Source organism: Crocodylus siamensis, chromosome 4, assembly GCF_052110815.1.
Source record: "Crocodylus siamensis isolate JL-2025a chromosome 4, ASM5211081v1, whole genome shotgun sequence".
In the NCBI taxonomy this organism is placed as follows: domain Eukaryota; kingdom Metazoa; phylum Chordata; order Crocodylia; family Crocodylidae; genus Crocodylus; species Crocodylus siamensis.
Window position 1 is genome coordinate 153,047,075 of NC_143398.1, and position 17,687 is coordinate 153,064,761.

Below are 17,687 nucleotides of genomic sequence, written 5' to 3' on the forward strand. Positions count from 1 at the left end.
CTGTGGATATACAAGTCTTAATTTATACCTGTGTAATTTTACCACACTTTCCTAGAGTAATTTTGTGCTGGTATAGGGCTGTGTCATGTGTCTGCTTGCTCTCTCTTTTATATCAGCATAAAGATTGATTACACCAGTCCAAGCATGCCATGTGCCCATCTCAGTTGGGGCCTTTATCACTCACAGGTAGGGTGGCCATCAGAGAGGACAGTCTGGTTGTCTTCTGTCCTCTATTGATACGAAACCCGATGCCTTTCTCTTGAAGAGAAAAATAGAGGACATTAACACGTCAGGTTTCATATCAATAGAGGACAGAGTAGCAGAAAAATTGAACATCCTTTATGATGGCCACCCTACTCACAGGCACTCCATTAAGCCTGTGGTCTCATGTCCTCAAGTGGTGATGGGTTGGGGCTTGTGCTTTGAGAGTACAGCACTTCACTTCCTTTCCTGGGATCAGCCCATGAACACCTGCCACTGTCTCCTCTCCCTGTCCTTTGGGGTCTAAAGCTGCTGCACCTAAGGAGAGCTGTGGTATCCTCATCCAGAGAGCAAGGCTATAAATAGGGCACATCCCATGGGGCGTTAAGTCTCCACAGTTCTGTAGTTTCCACAATGCTGCAGATGTAGTCACCATGGTGAGGGGCTGACCATTGAGAACAGGACTAAGTCAGCAACTTGGCCACTGGAGAGCAACTGGAAGATAACAGCACTTTCCTGGACTGCATTCAAACACATGCTGAAAGGCCTCTGAGCCTGAGCCTGGTGTCCTCAAAGGCTGGGTCTCCACTGTGAGTCTTTTGTGGCGTTACTGACATAACATAGTGGCAGAGCAGCACGAAACCATCTCCAGAGGCAAAACAAATTAGTCTTCTGAGAAGCTGATTTTTTCTGGTTTTCCTGTCTAAGCTAAGGGCTTCTGCTGGTTGGTTGGGTACTGTGGAAGCCTAGTGCTGGAAGGGGCCTCTCAAAGACAGTCCCCCACATTTGTGGGCAGTTGCTTCTCTGAAGAGTTCTCAAACTTGTCCACTCCAACCCTTCACACATGCTGCACCACAAAGCACCCTATGAAACCAAGCCCCAAACACCCAGCAATGCAGTACAGGTGATAAGTGGAGGAGACAAGGGCACTGCCAATGACCTGCCACTGTGATGGCAGATAAGTTATTGCTTAGCATATGGCCAGGGGATTCCAGGAAAAGGATCATGCCCCATACTCTAGAGGCAGGCAGAGCACATGCTATCTCATGTCTTGGACTCCTGTGCTACCAGGAGGCTGGAATTCAGACTCAGCTCAGGGAAAGGCTCTGTTTCCCTTCCTGAACTGCTTAAACCTTTAGTGGAGCTTGTGGGTTGGACTCTTGCTGCCCTGCCCTCATGCAATCATTTATGCCACCATGAAGCAACTGTAAAATGCTTCAAGGTTACAGCAGCAGCAGCTTGTAGTTCACTTTGTATCAGATAAATGGCCACAGAAGAGCATGGTGGAGCCATGCTATTTCAGCACCCAGAGAACAAGAAGCATGTCTGAACCTCAGATCCACTTGTGTTCATAACAGCACAGTCATTTTCAGTCTGGAGATAAGCAGGGAATGGTAGTATCCCTGGACTCTGTGTGTCCTACCCCATCAACCAGAAGCCACCATTCTCAGCTGTTGGGACAAGGTCTGGCATATGTATAGGCTCATAGACACCAGTATGATTCTTTCTATTGGCTTTAGTGGGAGTTGAGTCAGGCCCCATCTTGCCAGCTTTGGTGGCTGGTACCCTGGATTCCCCCTTGCTGCACCAAGCCCTGACTCATCAAGGGTTGATGCTAAGATTGTGCTTAAGTCCTCACCTGTGCCTAGAAATCACACATCAGCTGATGTCTATATGATTTGAGTTCTATGGAAACTCATTGGGAGGATGCTTGTATCTATCCCAAAGACCATTGTGTTACATTAGCTTTAGGCAATGACAAGTGAGTTCTTCTGATCAGCTGCTAAACAAACATAAGCCTGCTGGGTACATAAGCCTATGTGTGTGTCCACATAGATTTGCATTGCTTTTACTAAAAGAGCCTGGAAACCTCCCTTAAAATGAAGAGCCCCTGGTATCATAAATCTCACTGCGAGTGAGTATGACTTATGGCTTCCAAGTGCTACAGTGCCAGATTTTCAAAATACGTAGGTGCCTAAAGATGGTGAGAAGCTCTCACTATGATCTCCAGAAGTGTATAAGCTATCAAGCTTCTAACTTGCCTTGATTTTGATGGAACTTGGCCCTTTTGGTGTCCCACAAGGAACCATGTGTATCTCTTAGGGCTTAATCCCTTAGAAAACCTGCAGCCATGTCAACATGGGAAACTCTCCATCCTCCAGAGTGGTGCCTGCATGCCTGCTCCACTGCCTCCTAAAGTAGAAGTGTCTGCATGACATTGCAAGCAAGCTAATTAGCCTGTGAATTAGTTGCTCACTTCTAACTAGCCCACCAGCATTGCCATGTGGATGCTGCACTCTGTTTCTGGTTTAGGAGGCAGCTTGCCTGGAACAGCACACCATGCTTGGGGCTGGTGTCCTGGAGCACGTACAGGTACTTGACTAAACAGCAAGGGGCCCCAACAGCTCACTTCAACCAATACATCTCTTGCTTCAGAAGCACCCTGTGAAAGACTAGGAAATTGCTCATAAACAGGTACACAAACCTCCCAGTCTAGGACTGTGTTAGAGTGGGCTTGAGTAAGATGTACTGGTACTACAGGAAAAAGAAAAGAACAGGAAAGAGATGCTGGCACTGACTTTTCCCAGGCGAGCCCCCCAAAGAGAGCAATGAGGATGATGATGACAAGTATGAGGTTGAGTGAAAGGACTGAACAAATAGGAGGGGGTTTTGGGAGATGGAAAGGGGAAGGCCAGAGGGGTCTGAAGCAGTCCTCTGCATATTAGTGATGGTTTCAAGTGGATGGTAAAGTAAAAAGTGTAGAAGTGTGTGTTTGGGGAATGGGTTGTAGCCGTGTTGGTCTAAGGACATAGGCAGACAAGGTTCTTTGAGTAAATCTGATATCTTTTATTAGCCCAACTTCAGTAGTTGGAAAAATTCTTCTTTGCAAACTTTTGGGTATAAATACCCTTCATCAGGCTGAGGAAGCATCTGTAGCTGGTATGCACTCTTCCATGATGGAATGAAAAGTGTGTTTTTTGGAAGGTCGAGTGAATCATAGCAGTCACAAGACAAATTGTTAGAGGTACAGATATATATATTGCAAAAAAAAAGAGATATGTTTGTAATATGGACATGGCCTAAGTCACTGTAGAATATGGAACTGTGCTTTAAAGTCTAGGGGCTTTGGAAAGCATCTATCCCCAGTCTTACAGTCTCCACACCTCAGTTTCACTATCTCATGCAACATCATTTTGATTAACAATAAGATAAGTATATGGGGCTGTTTGTAGAGAGTTAAGGCAATGCAGCTTGGGCCAAGTTATGATCCGATGTGGCAAAGAAAGGAGCTGAAAGCAAACTGTTGCTGCCTTGATGACTTCCAAAGAGCCAGTGAGCATGATTGGCGGTGAACCCATGTCTAGGGGGTGTTGCCATCTAACATCTTTTTTTTTCTTGTGGGTTTGTGGTAGGGAGGCCAAAGTGAGCAGAAGGGAGCAAGGCCAGAGACTTGTGAGAGGATATTGAGAGGCATAGATCTGGCTGATGGGAATAAATAAACATACTGTCACAAGCAGCCGGCTGGGCTTCAGGACGACTCATTGCTTTTGCTGTTTGCTGAAGAAAAGGCATTCATAAAATGGGTTAGTCACTCATCTTTAAAAGGCAGCCGCTGTTGTTCCCCGCTGTTCTATGCAATGCAGAGCTAAAAAGCAAAGGAAATTAAGGAATTATTTGATCTCCCATTCTCCCCCTTCCCCCTTCACTTCAGCTTTTTATTGAAGTCGGACCCACAGGTCTCGCACAAATGAGGCTAACAACAGGCTGTCACCCACACCTCAGGTCCATTCAACTTGGACAAGTTAGTTTTTCTCTTGTTCAAACTCCTTTAGCAAAATATAGGTGGCGGGGAGGGTGGGAAGGAGAAAAATAATCAAAACCAATACCAAATTCTTTAACCTTTTGACTCGGGAAGGGATGGTGCATGGCTATGTTACCTATGGAGAAGCCCTGAGAAGGGACTGACACAGGCAGCTGTGCTGCTTCCTAGAGCTCCCCACTTCACTAAGGGGTGCTGAATAGGTAATTCTAATATTGCTATATACTGCACTGATGTCTGGCCATGAGTCTGCCCTTTTTCACACAATTTCTGGGAAGGGGCAAAACCCCAAGCTTCAGACATAGTTGTGTGGAAAAAGAATGGGACTGCTACATCCATCTGTTCCCTGCAAGTCTGGGGCCAATCCAGCTGTCAATGAGAGGGCAGCCAGCTGTGCTTCTCTTGCTGTGACCCTGTACATTGGTCCCCTGCGTCTGGGGGAAGAATGGAGGCTCAGCCCTGCTAGGGAGTAGGTATTCCCGAGTCCTGTGCCAGGAGTGGGTGTAGGGTGCTGAGCCTACTGCAGACCTTGTCCCAGCTGTGTGTGCTGAGCTTTGGCAATCCTGCCTGTAAGACACCACTGGCGAATTATCGTTCTTGCCCTACATGCACAAGGTTCTCCTTTGTTCACAGTCTACAGCAGACAGAGAGCCATGATCTAGTCTTCACAGGCCTCAAGGAGTTCTATCCCTTGGTCTAGGAAAGGTTTGTCCACAGTTCTGCTGGAGTTCAGCTTATCTTGAAAGACCAGGCCAAGTGTAACTGAGTGAGTGAGGTCCAGCCCCTTCAGTGCTAGGTGGGTTGACATCCACTCGGGCTGGGCCAGTGATGTCAGCAGCACTATGTTGATTTCATAGATTTTCATAGATTTCATAGACATTAGGGCTGGAAGGGACCTCGGGAGATCATTGAGTCCAGCCCCCTGCCCAAAGGGCAGGAAGTCAGCTGCGGTCATAGGATCCCAGCAAGATAAGCATCCAATTTACTCTTGAAGGTGTTCAATGTAGGTGCTTGAACCACCTCTGCTGGCAGACTGTTCCAGACCTTGGGGGCTCGGACAGTAAAGAAATTCTTCCTTATGTCCAGCCTAAAACGGTCTTGCAGGAGTTTGTGACCGTTCGACCTCGTCATCCCTTGGGGCGCTCTGGTGAACAAACATTCCCCCAGATCCTGGTGGTCACCCCTGATAAACTTATAGGTGGCCATCAGATCACCCCTGAGCCTACGCTTTTCCAGGCTAAAGAGTCCCATGTCTCTCGGCCTGTCATCATAAGATCTGTTTTCCTGACCTCTGATCATGCGCGTGGCTCTCCTCTGGACTCTCTCAAGCTTCTCCACATCCTTTTTGAATTGTGGGGCCCAAAACTGGATGCAGTACTCCAGCTGCGGCCTCACCAAGGCCGAGTACAAGGGGAGAATGACGTCCCGGGATTTGCTCGAGAAGCATCTATGGATGCAAGCCAGCGTTTTGGTCGCTTTACTAGCCGCAGCATCGCATTGCAGGCTCATGTTCATCTTGTGGTCAATGACGACCCCCAAGTCTCTTTCTTCTGTAGTGCTAACCAACGTAGCACTGCCGAGCCTATAAGCGTGCTGCAGGTTTTTCCTCCCAAGGTGGAGAACCTTGCATTTATCGGTGTTAAACACCATGAGGTTCTCGTCTGCCCATTTGCTGAGCTTGTCCAGGTCAGCCTGGATCACCCGCCTATCTTCTGGTGTGGATGCTTTGCCCCAAAGTTTGGTGTCATCGGTGAACTTGGCCAGTCCACTCCTGACTTCAATGTCCATATCATTAATGAAGATGTTGAACAGTATGGGTCCCAGGACAGAGCCTTGAGGGACCCCACTGGTCACAGGGCACCACAATGAGTGACTGCCATCAATCACAACCCTCTGGGTCCGACCACGGAGCCAATTTCCCAGCCAGTGGATCGTGGTGGAGCCAAGGCCACAAATGGCCCGTTATTATTATTCAGAGGCTGCAAGGCTCCCTACAGGCTAGGGCTGCTCTCATTGGCACCACCGAGTCAGTTTCCCCTGTGGGGCTTTGTAGGGGTGCAGTCCTGCTGTGCATCCCATTCCTTTGCTCCAGTCCCTCCCTGGCCCAGTCCTGAGTTACCCCTACCCCAGGCTCTGTGACAATGAAGGGCCCTCTACTGACTCTGTACTAAGCAGGGGGATCTTGGCTGGCACAACAGGGCTGCAGGTCAGCAGGGAACCAGACCCTGGAGTCTCCCCAGAGTGGAAGGCAGTAACATCAGCCTGATGCAAACCCTGCTGAAGAAAATGGAAAGACTCTGGCTGATAGCAATGGGAAGGGGCTCTCAGGAATGGCTGCTCAGCCTATGGCAGCCAAAAGCAAGGTGCCTACTGGGTATAGTGGTGGGTCCTGCCCCAGTCAGCGTGCTGATGTCATCCTCCTCCCAGCTGAATGCCAAAGCACTTTCCCTCCAGCTCTTTCTGCTCCCTTGATCCCAGCAATGCGAGGTTTCTGTGTTCTACCTGTAATCCTTTCCTGCTGCAGGGCCAGGAACAAAAATCCTCTCCCCGTCACTTCTTCCAGCAGTGCTCGAAGCCTTATGATTTCTTGCTGTGGCAAAACGACATCATTTGGAAATAAAAGGCAAAGGGGAAACTCTGAAACACCTTCCTGTTTCTTCCATTATTCAAAATTAAAAAAATTTCTCCCTCCTCGGAGTTGACTAATCACAAAGGTCACTTTCTGTGGAGCTGCTTTTCACTGGAGCAGCTGGGTGGAGCGTGGGATTCAGCATGTTGGAAATGCTGTCAGTACTGTGGGATGGCAGGTTGGCTGGATCCTGCTATGACAGGCACTGCAACAGAGAACCCCCTTCACAAAGTGACTGGGCGCTGTTGGGGTTGAGATCCCCCACCAGCACTGATCAGGGGCTACTACAGCTCCACTGGGCAGAAACTTCCTTCTGACTCCAGGCTCTATTTATCCTATTTCTTCTTGGATCAACATCATCCTTTGCCTTCATTAGCTCTTCTGCCTGTCTGGTGTGTCCCCCTTGCTCTGTTTATACTAGGCAATGAGACCCTCTCTGAGCTCCCATTCTATTCCAAGACCACCCAGCTCTGCTCATCTCTTCTTGTGTGACTGGCACTCTGGTCCCCCAGTCAGCTCAGCCTCTGCTCTGGTTGGTGTTCATCTGTCTGGAACACCTAGCATGCTGTATACGTGCTCCACATATCCTACTCCTAAGCTGTTCAACTCCAGTGTTCAGAGGTTGCTTGTAAAAGTACCCAGGAGAGTTAGGTACTTGACTTCTGTTGGCTCTCAAGTTGATGCAGACTCCTAACTCCTATAGTTCCCTTTGAACCAAATTCCTAGCCTTGCTGCATATTCCCTACTCTCAGCCCATGAAATATTTGCCTGAACAATAAGGCAGGAAGCTTCAATGGTTAGGACACACTTGAGCAATCTGGGTCCAGTGTCCTGCTCTGCTCCCCTCCTCTTCCCCCATCCCTATGACCTTAGACAGATCACGTGGCCTCCCTGGACTACAGTCTGTGGGGCTAGCCTTGTCTTACTGTGCTGGGGTGGACCCAAAGAGGGCCCCTGGGACTTATGGACAGAGTGGCCACCCAAGGTGAAGTAGAGTCATACAGTCTGGCATTTGCTTTGCAGCCCAGGAATGTGGTGAAGTACCTCCTTGGCCTGCAGATTCCCTTGTTCACTCAAAGCTTTGAAATGACAGGGCCCTGGAGCCCTCCCAGGAAGGAACAACAAAAGCCCTGGCTAGGAAAGCAAATTCCCCCCCACGTCTGGGATTTATTTAGTCAGTTCTCTTCCTCTTTGCCTTGGCCCTCCCCCCCAGCACTAGATATCTGGCTACCTCCCAGTTGTGCACTCTGTAAGGGGCTAGGAGTCTGCTCAGGGGAGGTCTTGGGTCTCTGACTGCGTTTTACCAGATGCCTGCACTGCCCCGTGTCTGTGGTGGAGAAGTGTGGCTAGTGCTCAGAGCAGAAGGGGAAACTTGGGATGGGCCTAAGTCCCTGTTGAGCTTGTCCACTGGTCTGACCCTCAAGGCAGCTCTATCCCTGGGCAGGCAGGTTTGCCCATGGGGCAGGGAGCTCCCCATGCCTGGAGGAGCAAGGCTGCTGACCAGAGTCTCTTCTCAGAGCCCTGGGTTCTGATAGGTGTGCTGGACCCAGGCAACCGACCCCTTGCAGACAGAAAAGGATGAAGCCCTTGAACTGTGCCTGCCCTTCTGAAGTCCTCGTGTGGAGCTTAGTTCCTGCCCCCCCCCTCCCCCCCCATAGTAGTGACTGCCTGGATGGCTGTTGGCCAGGACAAGTGATACTGGGGGTGGGCACAGTAGAATGGGTCTACGGTTTTCAATGCCTGCTTGTTACAGCAGCAGCTCTCAGCCAGTCCCAGCCCCCTTCTACCCAGGGGTATATCCAGCCCTCCCTGTCACCTCCCCAACAGGCAGGAGCCTCATCTCTCCTCCTCAGTGTCTGGGAGCCAGGCCCCATCCCTTTGCCCACCTCAAACTGCAGCAGACACTGGTCCTGCACCCCTCCCTCGCCTCTCTGACTCACAGGTGCAGGGCTGGACAGAGAGTACAGGCTGACATCTGTGCTCCCTGGGGCTGAGGGGAGATGGCTTCCAGGGTGGCTTACCCAGACCTCTTGGGTGCGTGCGTGAAGGGCTGGATGTACGCATGCCAGGGAGCTGGGGGCGGGAGGGAGGGGGGAAATGGGAGCGGGTTATTTTTTTCTTCCCTAGGCTTTTTATTTCTCCCCCTTCTCTCAGTTTCTTCAGCAATATCTGCATTGCGTGGGGTTAAATTATTCCACTCATCTGGAGCGGTCTGACGTTCAATTCGGCAAGTCCTTGGGAACAGTTCATGAATGACTCACCTGATATTCTGCTTGTGATTCATCCCTCCGCTGGGCTTAGGAAGTGGCCCCCTCCTCCACACACACACACACACACACACACACACACACACGCACGCATGCACATGGAGAAAGGTAAATATAAAATCCAGGCCCTGGCTGTTCACACAAGCAGGACTTATCTACTTCTCTCCTCCTCGATTGCTTCTTGAGCTTAACCCTTTGCAGATCCAGCTTTCAATGAATAAGAAATACTTGTACTGGCTTCTTTCAAAATGCAAAGCTTGCCTCTTTGGGACACTCTGGGCGAGCTTTCTTGCATTGCTGCAATCAGGTCCAGTGGCCTGACTCTGCATTGCTCTATACTGCATACCGCCATTGGCAGCAGCACAAAGTAATGGGCAGGTGGCTATGATCTGGGACATCTTTCTTGCATGTATGTAAGGGGCTGCATTGCATGTGGGGCAGAGGAGAGAGGAGCCTGCATCTGCAAAAAGCTGGGCTTGCCCTAATATGACTCACAGACAGTGTTGGTGCAGTGTGTCTGCACTGGATGTGTGCATGGGCATAGCTCCACCAAGCTAATTAAAGTGGTACCTTTTTCCTTAGTCTCAGCAAGTCTTGATGCACTAGAATTTTCTTCTGGAGCAAAACAATACACATGCTTCACCTCTCTTTCCCTTTTCATGTCCTTGTGAGAAGGTATTTAGCAGAATCCACAGATTCATTGCAATCTGACATTGCCACACCATGATGTGGCCTCAAACTTGCAACCTCTGGGCTGTCAACTATGCACCTTAGCACCCACATAATCACCCAGCTCTCACTGCTCTGCCAGAGATTGTAAAACACCCTGCGGGAATAAGGATCCTCCTCCTACTATGTCTGGAGGGGAAACTGAGACAGCTTGGTTTTGGGTGCCTCAGACTTTCAGCACTCCAGCCCTTGGGTCTCAGTGTCAGTGGTCTTGATGGGAGATGAGCCTTTGAGCTTCTAAAGAAAAGGCCTGATTCAGGCATAGGGTTGAGGCCTCTGTTGAGAGGGAGGGGAATCTGCTGCCCTGGTTCTACACACTGCAGGATCTAGCCCCCTTGCTGCTGGCCTCTGGACAGCGTTAAACGCCTGCAGTCAGTCAGCCAGATGCTGGCTGCTGTTGGGGGCAGAACAGCAGCTGTAGTGAATCCAGGACAGCTGTTCCTCAGAAACCCCTTCATTTCTCTTCTTGAACCTCTGGTTTTGTGCCCTCGGCAAACAGAGCATTAGGGAGTGTGTGTGTGGGGTGGGGGGATGCGTCCAGTACTGGGTCTGCAAGAAGCAAAGCCACCAATGCCAGGTGCAATAGGCACAACCTCTGGCCCTTTAACCAGCTGCAGGAAGGGGAAGCCAGTCCCTGCATTGCTGCACTTGCATGGCCATGGAGACCCACATTGTCTTCCACTCATGGCTGAGGACATGGGTAGGAGGGGCAGGGGTTCTGTTGGGGCAGTCGTATCACCTTTCCCCCTGCATTCAGGGTGCTGTTCCTCCATTTCTTCAGCCTGGCCCCCACCCCAGGGTTGGCGTTTGCAGAGACAGGGCTGATCCTGCTCCCACCGCAATGAGCAGCAAAATTCCCATCTGTTCAGAGGGAGCAGCCTGATACCTTGTGCCCATCCTCCTGCTGGGGGGTTGTTCTTGTGTGGTGGATAGGGGTAGGAGGGCTGTCTCCAGCATAGACCTACCCCACTCTCCTGATTGTAGCCATGAAAGCCTTGAGGCCTTCTGAAGTTTTGAACTCTTTCTGCACCATTTTACTGAAGCAGGAACCTTTGGCCCTTTGCCTGAGGGACTGGTGATGGCGGGACTGATCAGGTTACAGCAGTGACCTGGGACAGCCCCACTCTACAGATCCTGTGGCAAGAGACAAACCAGGAGAGTGATCTCTGCACCACTGGGATTTCCTAAAGACCCAAAGGCAGTGAGACACTTGCTGTAGGTCTGTAGGATTTGGATTCTCACTATCCCAACCTGGAGATACCATATGCTTCTCCTGCCCTCAGAGCAAGTTGAAAGAGAAGTTACCTGGTGATCTCATGGCAAATACCAAGAGGGTTGTGGTGAATACCAACAACGGAGCCACACTTTGGATGTCTTTCTTGTGCCTTGTCTCTCTGCTAGCATCAGTCACTATTTCTCTGCAGAAACTTCCTCTGGCATCATTTCCTGCCTGTCCCCATTCATGGGGGGGCACTCCCTGCCGCACAGGACAGCCCTGCTCACTACCGTGAGAGGAGATTGGCTGTCACTGCAAAGCAGGCAGGAGTATGTCTGGTCTATGCTGCAGGTTCCCTCACACTACATGCATTTTTATGTGCCAGTTGCAACTGTACAAGGGACTGGGGAAACCTGCATAAGTCATGAAGAGCCCACCCTTCAGATGGGAATGCAGAACCAAATCTTCAGCTGAAGCTGCTGCTGTACAGCTGGCACCCCGAAAAACCTCATAGGCTCAAGCCATGAGACCACTCAGCTGAGTCTCTGTGGCTGCAAACACCTTGCTGAGCATCTCAGTGGGGGCCAGCATAGTGTTTGGTCTGGCACAGCATGTATCTGGTCTTTTTGTCCACTGCTGATGCTGGAGCTGACAAGGGCACTGCTAAATCATCTCTAGAGCAGAGCCATAGCCAAGAAGAATCAGACCTGGGTGCATCCCAGCATTCTGTATTTGTGCTAAGAGGGAGTGCCAGGTGCCGAGGGCAGGAGTGGGCCAGAAACCCCCAAAGGAGACAGTTCTGGGAAAACCTGCCCCACAGGAATGTTTCCTCCTGATGCCCAGCAGGTCAACTCATGGCCTGAAGCAGGATGTATGGCCCTTCCCAAACTCTGGGGGCCAGTTTCCCCTGTAGGCAAAGGACCCTATACCTTGATCCAACTATGCTGCAATTTAGAGGTCTACATGCTCCCACCTGTGGATGGGAGCAGGGTGGAGGAGTTGGAAGCTGGCTCTGCTGGCTTGATGACAGGTGGGTGCTGTCATCAGCAGGGCAACTTTCAGCTGGCTGATCTGGGCTCTATCCTGGCTCCAGGCTGCCTGACTGGAGAAGCAAACCTGTAGCTCCAAATTCCTAGCTGGTTCAGAAGATGAAGTCTGCTGTGCGCCACCACCAGAGCGTGTGGACCCTGCTGCAGGAAAGCCAAGGCAACTTCCTGGTGCTGTGGCACCAGACCAAGGACAATAGACTCTTGAAATCACTGTCTTTCCCAACGGAGCCTCTTCTGCAGTGCAGCAGTGAGGCAGGAGCTGTGTTACTGGGGCTGCATCAGGGGTGGGGAGCTGTGTTGCAGGGAAGGATTGACTGGTGAAGGCTAACCAGGGCAGTGGGATTGGATGTGGGCTTAGCAGCCAAGGCAGGAAGAACCCATGGAAGTTTCCTCCTGGTGGAAGATGCTGCTCTGGCACTTTAAGTGGAAAAATATATTCTGACTTGTGTGCTTAAGCTGATTGACCCTGGGTTGGAAGCGGGGCAGGAGCTCACTTTGTTTCTGCTTTGAAAGCTGCTTCATTGCTGAATTAGTCTTCAAGGACAAAGAGAACCAAGAGTTAAAGAAATGCCAGAATCTCTCTCTCCCTCTCTTATACACAGACAGACAGACACATAAGTATGCACAGACATGCACAGATACACACCATCAGTTGTACTGCTGACACAGCTTTTTAACATTGCCCAAGTGACTTAGGAGCTATTTTCAAATGCAACTTGAAGCTTGACCTTTACTGGCATTTAGACACCTAAAGAAACACCTAGCCTGCTCAGATGGACACCTAGCCTGCTCAGATGCTTCTGGAAAACCCCCTTGTCTCCTATCTGCATTGCTAGGAACCTTAAATACCTTGGAAAAATCTGACTGTTAGGAGCTGAAATCCCACTGCCTTTCAGCAAGATGTAGGCTCCTAGGTTTCTTTGACAATGGAGCCAGATTCCTTGGTCACTCAGGTGGTTTGGTAATTGTTCCCTTCAGATCCCATCTCAGCACTGTGGTGAATAGCTGGGGCTTCCTGGGAGCTCAGCACATCTGGTGGATGCTGAGGGTCCCCCCTCTAGGGTGTGAATGAGAAGCTCAGAGCCCCCAGTGCTAAGCCTGCCAGCGAGGCCTCTGATTATCATGTACAGAACATTACCAGAGCCTGGCCTTGCTTGTCCTTGTCTGCGTCTGGGAAGCTGCATCTGTGCTTCCCTCGGCTTCAGACTCCGGGTACCTTGGAGTGCTCTGTTTGCACAATTGCCTGGAGTATTAAGTTGATTACAAAGCTTCAGTTTGTGCAGAGCTTCTCTGCCAGGACAGTACACCCTGCAAAGAGCAGAGGACAGAATGGATTGCAGCGGCTGGCACCTTTCCACCAGCTTCCGGTGGAGAAAGAAGAATGTGTTTGCAGAGAGGTTTGTCAGATCAGATCGGGAGACAAATGCAGAGGTTTGTGAAAACGAGTCTGGCTCAGCTCTGGCACTTAGACAGGACTGTGAAAAATAAACCAAACCAGCCCACGGCAAGGAAATGCTCCCTTGAGGAATCTGCCTTTTAAGCACTGCAGCTTCATGCAAATTCCAAGGACCCAAATGCTTGGTTTTACTCATACTAAAGACCAAGCTTCTTTAAGAGTTAGTACTACCAGCATGTGATGAAATGAGCTTGAATTCATGAAATCTTGTGCTCTCTCTCTATATCTTTTGTAATTAGGTTATAAGGGTACACGACTCCAGAGCCTTCCAGTAGTACCAGGCCCATGACACACAGTCAAGCAGTTCTGTTTCCATCCAGCAGAGGGCAGCACGCTCAAACTCTCACACAATTCTCCAGTCTGTTGCACTGTTGTCCCATTTCACAGGTGGGGAAACCTGAGCACCAACAGTGGAAGTCCTTTGATGAAAAAGTAGAGCATGTCCCTTGGAGGTATTCATGACAGAGATGAAACTAGCTTCCTAGGAGCTCCCAGCTCAGAGCCTGGCTGCCACAGAACAGTGCTGCCATGCTAGTCTCCATTTTCCATGGGCTTGGGAACCCAAATACCTTAGGACAAGGTGCTAAAGCAGTGGGGTTAACTCTTTTGGCAGGCATGCCATGAATTAGCCCTGTACCCTCCCCAAATGCCATTCCAATCAACTTTCCCCTGCCTGATCTGCTGCTCTGCTTTTTGCTTCCTGACCTATCTGTCACTGTGCTGCCTGCCCCTTCCCGAATCAGTTGCATGCCACACACAGATGCTACCCATGCAACTTGTGCCACATGTGCCACAGGTTGGCCACCGCAGGCTAAAGGATCAGGGCACAGTTCCTTCCACTCAGAGCACAGGTTAGGGGATCAGGAGACAGGGTATTGGAGGGTTTCATCATCAGATGAAGCAAGGGCCCTCTTATTTGGGGAAGCAGGGATGGGGCAGAGCTGCCACAAAGCTGGCCATGTCTCCCTGATTTTGTGCTCGGTGTCAGTGCAGTGCCACCTTGGGACTTCTCTAACCAACATCAGCCAGTAATGGTCCCCAAGGGAAAAGCCGCCCAATGACTACAGCACAACTGAAGCACAGCATGGTCTGGCCACTCCATCCCACCCTGTGCTGGGGATCAGACAGAAATGGTGTGGAACTGGCCTGTGGGTTTCCTCATGTCCCAGGACTTTGGCCAAGCTCTCCCAAGACAGCTCCCAGGAATGGCTGATGGCTGCTACCCAAAGGTGGGTCCAGCGCTATGGGGAAAGGCTGGGAGTATAGAGATGACACCTCCTTTGCTCCTTGCCTTGCTGTGACTCTGGTATGCCAGAGCTATCATAAGATGGTTTCTGTACCCTTGAGTGGCAATGAGTGGTAACAGGCAGACTGAAATATTTCTTTATGTTGCCATACATTCACAGCACCTGCCAAGACTTGGAGCACAGGCCTGAGGATGCTTCAGCCTTTCTTTGCCTGGGGGAGAGGGAAGAGGGTGGGTTGAATGTAGGGATGTGGTGGAAAAAATGGAATGCAAAGGAAGTGCACTGGGAAGCAGCATCTCTCTTCCTGCTCCAGGCACCTCAGCACATTGGTGCACGCAGCTTGAAAGCAGAGGGCATTGCTACAGGGGCACCTTTAGTGGATCTGTCCCTGGACTAGGCTCCTTTCCCTGGCATTGGCAGCTGTCTGTCTGCACTCACTGATCACCTATTGCCCTTCTGGAATGCCTTCCAGTAGAGGATCCCAGGGGAGAGAGTGGCAAAGGAGGAGGAGTGTGAGGACACGGGCTCCACCAGAACTCAATAGTGAACAGGGAGCATGAAGTCAGGGGACAGCAGGCAAGAGAGTTGAGGAAGTGTCCCATTTCAGCAGTGCTCTGCATCATGCATGGGCATTTATATCCATGCAAGGGAGATGCAGTACTGCCACCCCAACCTGCTGCAGGATTTGGCCCAAGGGGTTTTAAGATGGAATCTAAAACAAGATGCAGAGTTAAAGGGGCAGGGAGATATCAAGGAGTTGTAGAGAAGGCTTTTGCTGTGGTAGTAAAGGGGGCAGGAGGAGAGAAGGGACTGGCTAGGGCAGATGTCTGTGTGGCTGCTCACGGAAGGAAAGTTACTCGTGTGGACAAGAGTAGGACTAGGTACTGCACAAGGGAGAAGGACAACACTGGATGTGCCCAGGAAATTGAATGGCTTAGAAAAACACAGCAGAAATGCGGGGTGATAGTATATGGAGCTTTTACATGGCCCTGTTTATCCAGTTGTGGTTAGCAGCAGCATCCCCATTTCATTGCTGAAGGAACTGAGCTGCACAGGAGTGAAGTGGCTGAGTGGATACCCCAGCTTCTTACTTCTATGTGAAATCATTTCCATGTTTTCTGAGAGTAGCCTGAAATGGGTGGTAGCCTTTTAAATCCAATGATACAAATAAAACCTAAAGGCATCTTCAATGGAGAAATGGTAGGGAGGGCAGGGGCAGGGAGGCACTTTAAAAGCTCCAAGGCTGGCCTGATTCTCCAGTGCCCCATGCTGTGGGTAGGTGCTGACACAGGTGCCTATCAGATACAAGCACTGTGGATTCACCTTGCATAAGGTGGAGAGCAAAGGAGAACCCCGCCATTCGGGAGCCCAGCTTTGAAGATTTCTCCAGGCTCAGTCTTCAAGGGCTTGGCCCCTGCAAGGGGATCCCACCATTCAAAAGAGCTCAGCGAATGGTGTGCAACCATTGCTCATGCTTACTCTCATACCCTCACCCTGATGGTGGGCACTGAGAGTTCCTCCCTTGGGCTTGGATCCTAAGCTGCTTCTGCTCTATGCGGCCACATGAAATCCAGAAGCAGACTGGTAAAAGCAGTAGTGCTTTAGCTATCCAAGCTCCCCACTGGGTGCTCAGCACACTTCTCACATCCTGTACTGAAATCACTTCTGGTTTTGCTCACTGCTTCTTGCACTTTCAGGTTCCCAGTGCTGCAACATCTGGGTTTCAAACACTACTAAGGAAACGTTCCTTAGAAGCAACTGATTTCTGTGAGCAAATTGTGGGGATGGTTTCTCGGCTGGCTTTGTTTTGCCAAGATTTTAATTCGGGGCCAAGTTTAAGCTGATGACAGCCCTTTAATAGGTTGCCTTCAACTGTGCAGCAGAGGCGCTGAAAGGCAAGCATGTGCGTGGGCACTGACCAGCTGAGTCTAATGGCTTGCGTCTGCTTTGTACACGTTCTGCAAAGATGATGGACAGCAGCAAACTGGTCCCTGTTCTCTGGTGCCAAGGGGAGCAGGGAACGCGTGAGGCTTTGGAGATGCGCGTGCCCCAGCCTCAAGGGTGCCCAAGCCTCAAGCAACGGCGGCTTCCTTCAGGAGAGCTGCTCCTGGGCCTATGCAAGGAAGAAGACATGTTTGGCAACAGCCATTAGTGGGCCAGTGGTGCAGCTGGGGTGGATGTTCAGTGAAGGCGCTCTGTGTCCCAAAGCTTGTCTAAGCTGTGCTCCAGCCAGAGAAGACCCTGCCGCTCACTCTCTTCAGAAGCGCGCCTCAACTACCCGCCAGCTGCCTGCAGCTGGGCCATGCATGGCTTAGCCTGCAGTTGCGTGTGGCACGGGCATCGAGTGGTATTTGGGGAGGAGGCTGGGTGTCATCAGGGGCTGCCTGCGCTGCCGGCCTAGGCCGTGGTCCCTACAAGGCCAAGTTGCCTGGGAGCACACAGGGGTGCAAAGCCCACAGGCGAGCATGGGTTGCCTGGAAGGAGCAGGCAGCCTGGGGGCAACCCTGGGCTGGCTGGGGGGGGCTGGTTTGGGGACAGGGTCGCCAGGTCTTAAAGTATGAAACCATTGTGTTGGAAGCTGAAAGTTATAGTATTTGTTGGAAAACTATCCTACACTGGCCGTCTTCTTATTGACTTTGTATTGCTCCCAGTGAGGGAGCAAGAACCGGGGCATCAAAGTTGAAGCATTTCTTTACTGGAGGCAAGTCCCAGCGCTGAGAGTCAGCCCGGGATCCCAAGAGGGACCTGGGTCTTGCATCTCCCGCGTCAATGAGCCGCCTCAAGCGCTCCCCACAGCTGGAAAAGGCGCTTTTACTATCACGGGCCGGAGGTCGGACGCGGGCTGGAGTTACCGCACACATGCAAGCCAGTTATCCCTGTGGTAAATGGTGCCCACGGCTCTACCAGTCACCCAGGTTGGGGGCAAGACGGACCACAGCTGGCGCCGGGCCCTTTAAGGCGCAGGCCGCGCCCCCGGGGGCGGGCTCGGGGGCAGTGAGCGCGCGGGTGTTGGGGGGGCAGAGGAAAGGGGCTATTTTTAGCGCAGGGTTCCGTCACGTGACGGCGAGTGACG